Raw genomic sequence first — 5277 nt, 5'->3', positions numbered from 1 at the left:
TCACTCATTCCCTTGATTCCATAATGTCAGTCTCCGCCTGGATTCATCCCCTTGGTTCAACCCCATGTATCCAGTTGCCTACTAGATACCACCTTGATCTTCCCTGGATCCCACCTTGATCTTCCCCAGATCCCTCTGATTCAACATGTTCAAAACGAAGCTCATGACCGAGAAGAAGCTTCTCTGCTTTCTCGAATCTCTGCCTGGTTCAGCCCACCCACCTCCACTACTGCCTCCACCATGTCCATCAGGGTGACCCAGAAGTACTACAGGGTGTCCACCTCTGGCCCCTAGGCCTTAAGCAGCAGCTCCTACACAAGCGGGCCTGGTGCCCATATCAGCTCCTAGAGCTTCTCCCGAGTGGGCAGCAGCAGCAGCTTCCAGGGTGGCCTGGGCACCCACATGGGTCTGGGTGGAGGCTATGGTGGGGCCAGTGGTATGGGGGTCATCACAGCCATCATGGTTAGCCAGAACCTGCTGAGCTCCCTTAAGCTGGAGGTGAACCCCAACATCCAGGCTGTGCGCACCCAGGAGAAAGAGCAGATCAAGACCCTCTACAACAAGTTTGCCTCCTTCATCGAGAAGGTGCGGCCCCTGGGGCAGCAGAACAAGATGCTGGAGACCAAGTGGAGCCTCCTGCAGCAGCAGAAGACAGCTCAGAGCAACATGGACAGCATGTTCGAGAGCCACATCAACAAACTTCGGCGGCAGCTGGACACTCTGGGCCAGGAGAAGCTGAAGCTTGGCAACATACAGGGGCTGGTGGAGGACTTCAAGAACAAGTATGAGGATGAGATCAATAAGCGTACAGAGATGGAGAATGAATTTGTCCTCATCAAGAAGGTAACATGTGGCTGAAGCTAACATGAACAAGGTAGAGCTGGAGTCTCTCCTGGAAGGGCTGACTGATGAGATCAACTTCCTCAGGCAGCTGTATGAAGAGGAAATCTGGGAGCTGCAGTCCCAGATCTCGGACACATCTGTGGTGCTGTCCATGGACAACAGCTGCTCCCTGGACATGGACAGCATCATCCCTGAGGTCAAGGCGCAGTACAAGGAGATCACCAACGGCAGCTGGGCTGAGGCTGAGGGCATGCACCAGCTCAAGTATGAGGAGCTGCAGACACTGGCTGGGAAGCACGGGAATGACCTGCATTATGCAAAGATGGAGATCTCTGAGATTAATAGGAACATCAGCCAGCTCCAGGCTGAGATTGAGGGCCTCAAAGGCCAGAGGGTTTCCCTGGAGGCTGCCATCGCAGATGCCAAGCAGCGTGGGGAGCTGGCTGTTAAGGATGCCAACAGGAAGCTGTCGAGCTGGAGGCCGCCCTGTAGCGGGCCAAGCAGGACATGGTGCAGCAGCTGTGCCATGGAGCACCAGGAGCTGATGAATGTCAAGCTGGCCCTGGACATCAAGATCGCCACCTATAGGAAGCTGCTGGAGGGCGAGGAGAGCTAGCTGGGGTCTGGGATACAGAACATGAGTGTCCATCTGAAGACCACCAGTGGCTACTCAGGTGGGTTGAGCTCGGCCTACGGCCACCTCACAAGCCCTCTACAACAGGCCTCAGCTACAGCCTGGGCTCCAGCTTTGGCTCTGGTGGAGGCTCCAGCTCCTTCAGCCACGCCAGCTCCTCCAGGGCCATGGTTGTGAAGAAGGTGGAAACGCGAGATGGCAAGCTAGTGTCCAAGTCCTCTGATGTCCTACCCAAGTGAATGGCCATGACAGCCCCTACCAGCCTGCCCCTCCTGCGGCTGCCCCAGGGCCTGTGGAGGAAGCCGCTGTGCAGTGGAGCACAGGAACAGGAGACTCACCTCACCTGAGGCTCAGCCCTAGCCCTCAGCCCACCTGCTGGGGGAGTTTACTGCCTGGGACACCCCCGTTGGCCATGCTTTCAGCTACAAAACAATTCAATTGTTGCTTTTTTTTTTCCAAAATAAAATCTCAGCTAGCTCTGCCAATTGTCCAAAACAAACAAACAAAAAAATGGAGCTCATCTTCCTCAAACCTGCTCCTTCTCAAGTGCTCTCTCCTTTAGACAAGGGCACCACCATTCTGTTAACACCAAGTCAGAGTTTTGGCGGTCATCTGGGACTCCCTTATCTCCCTCCCCACCATATCCAAACAATCACGAAAATTCTGCCTTCTTATTATCTCTTAAAACCATTCTCTTCCTCCGTGCCCATTGCCTGGGCTCAGGGGTTCACCATCCCTCATCGCCCCTGGGGGCTGCGTATCTATCCCTTTCCTCCTTCCTAACAGATACTCACTCCTCCTGCAGACAGCCCGTGTCCCTAGGAAGGAAGCTGCCCCATCTCTAACTTCAGGCTCTAGAGTTGACTTAAGACAATTGATATCATTCATTCCATTCCCCCTGCAACAGTCATTGGTTCAGGGATGAGGACAGCTTTCCAATCGACGCAAATCTCAGGCCCTTTGCTTGAAAGGGTGGAATGGAAAGGCTCTCTTTTCCTCTTTGGGATGTGGCTGTGGTAAATGAGAAACTGTGGCAGCCATCTTAATACCTCCTTCCCTTGCCCAAAAGAGGGTAAGTCCAGGGAAACCCTGAGAAGCCAACCAGGAGACACTCTGGTTGCACCTAGTCTGCGATTTCTTACAGGTCTCTCTGTCTAGAATCTCATCCCAATTCAGTACATCCAACACAGTGGCTGCCAGAGTTAAATGTAAGTTTCATCATATCACTCCCTGTCTTCCTCAGGCTAACATCCAAGCTCCCTTGGTACAATCACTCTGGAGAACTGTCGGGCAGTATACACTAATATGGATCATGCATGCCCACTTCTCAGAATATACCCAAGAAAAGTGAGTGTACATGTTCACCAAATTCATATATGAGAACATTCATAACGGCTGTATTTACACTAGCCCCAAACTGGAAATCACCCACATGTCCATCACCTAGATAATGAACAAATTGTGGGATATTTGTTCAATGGAATACTGCACCAAGCAACAAAACAAACAAACTCTGACACAGGCAACCACACAGAGGCATCTTATGAACATTAGGCCTAGTTAAAGAAGCCAGGTTAAAAAGGGTGCAAGTTGCATCATTTTGAGAGACAGGACTAGCTGGATTTCCTAGGCCGAATAAGAACTCCTAAGCCTACCTGGGGAAGGTGACCGCACCCACCTTTAAACACAGGGCTGGTAACTCAGCTCACACCCAACCAATCAGGAAGTAAAGAGGGCTCACTAAAATACAAATTAGGCCAAAAGCAGGAGGTAAAGAAATAGTCAAATCATATATCGCCTGAGAGCACAGGGGGAGGGACAATGATCGGGATATAAACCCAGGCATCCCAGCAGGGAGCGGCAACCCCCTTTGGGTCCCTTCCCATTGTATGGGAGCTCTGTTTTCATTCCATTAAGTCTTGCAACTGCACACTCTTCTGGTCCTTGTTTGTTATGGCTCGAGCTCAGCTTTCGCTCGCAGCCCACCACTGCTGTTTGCCACCGTTGCAGACCCGACGCTGACTTCCACCCCTCCAGATCTGGCAGGGTGTTCGCTGCACTCCTGATCCAGCGAGGCGCCCACTGCTGCTCCCTATCGGGCTAAAGGCACGCCATTGTTACTGCATGACTAAGGGCCCAGGGTTTGTCCTAATCGAGCTGAACACTAGTTGCTGGGTTCCACGGTTCTCTTCCATGACCCACGGCTTCTAATAGAGCTATAACACTCACCACATGGCCCAAGGTTCCATTCCTTGGAATCCGTGAGGCCAAGAACCCCAGGTCAGAGAACAAAAGGCTTGCTACCATCTTGGGAGCGGCACGCCACATCTTGGGAGCTCTAAGAACAAAGACCTGCCCATAACAATTCTATTCACTTCTATGATGTTCTGCTGGGTGTGGTGGCTCACACCTGTAATCCCAGCACTTTGGGAGGCCAAGGTAGGTGGATCACTTGAGCTCAGGAATTCAAGACAAGCCTGAGCAACACAGCGGGACCTCATCTCTACCAAAAAGTTTTTAAAAATCAGCCAGGGGCCGGGCAGTGGGGCTCAAACCTGTAATCCCAGCACTTTGGGAGACTGAGGCGGGCTGATCACCTGAGGTAAGGAGTTCGAGACCGGTCTGGCCTACATGGTGAAACCCCGTCTCTACTAAAAATACACAAAAAATTAGCCAGGCATGGTGGCATGAGCATGTAGTCCCAGCTACTTGGGAGGCTGAGGCAGAAGGATAGCTTGAACCCAGGAGGCAGAGGTTGCAGTGGGCTGAGATCGTGCCACCACACTCCTGTCATGGCAACAGAGCGAGACCTCATCTCCAAAAATAAAAAATAAAAAATCAGCCAGGTTTGCTGATGCATGCCTGTAATCTTAGCTACTCCAGAGGCTGAGGTGGGAGGATCACTTGAGCCCAGGAGGCGGAGGTTGCAGTGAGCTGAGATTGCATCACTGCACTCCAGCCTGGGCAACAGAGCAAGATCCTGTCTCAAAGAAAGAGAAAAAAAAGAGAACAGGCAGAACTAATTAATAGTGACAGAAGCCAGAATTACTACTACTGTTCCCTCCAGGGATGTATATTGACATTTTGTTTATCTGGGAAGGAATGTGAAGGAACATTCTGGAGTGCTGGAAATGTTCTAGATCTTGATCTGCATGGTGATTTTATGGGTTTATACATATGTACAAATCTGCTGGAATGTTGGCTTAAGCTTAATGCACTTCATGCTCTTGACTGTATGTATGTTTTACATCAGTAAGTTGAAGCAAGCACTGCCTAGCTCAAGACCTTTATGATCTGATCCCATTCTATCTTTCCAGCCTTCTCTCCTACCACTCCTTTACCCACAGACTATGCTCCAGTGACGTCAAACTTCACATACTAGTAATTTGTCATTTTTCTCCTTATACATATCTTCTTTTGCTGACACTGTTCCCTCTGCCTGAAAGACATGAGGAAGTGGGTCTAAACAAATATTTGAAAAAACAAAATGCAACAACATCTTGATTAATAAATATCACTATACTCCAAGGAAAAACACAATTGCTGAGATGTCCTCCCAAAAAGCAATGAGGCATGCATGAAAAAATTTGAGTTGGCTGGGCACAGTGGCTCATGCCTGTAATCCCGGCACTTTGGGAGGCCGAGGCAGGTGAATCACAATGTCAGGAGTTCAAGACCAGCCTGGCCAACATGGTGAAACCCTGTCTCTACTAAAAATACAAAAAAAATAATAATAATAATTAGCGGGATTAGTGGCAGGTGCTTGTAGTCCCAGCTACTCAGGAGGCTGAGGCAGGAGA

At 50.4% G+C, this 5277-nt stretch overlaps 1 pseudogene; it reads left to right on the top strand.

Moving 5' to 3' along the window:
* The first annotated feature begins 240 nt into the window (after positions 1–240).
* LOC129007461 (keratin, type II cytoskeletal 8-like) lies at positions 241–1716 on the top strand (annotated as a pseudogene).
* The last annotated feature ends 3561 nt before the right edge of the window (positions 1717–5277 follow it).

The sequence above is a fragment of the Pongo pygmaeus genome, chromosome 9 (assembly GCF_028885625.2).
Source record: "Pongo pygmaeus isolate AG05252 chromosome 9, NHGRI_mPonPyg2-v2.0_pri, whole genome shotgun sequence".
NCBI lineage: Eukaryota > Metazoa > Chordata > Mammalia > Primates > Hominidae > Pongo > Pongo pygmaeus.
The sequence above is the reverse complement of the archived record's forward strand: the minus strand, read 5'-3'. Positions and strand labels throughout refer to the sequence as shown.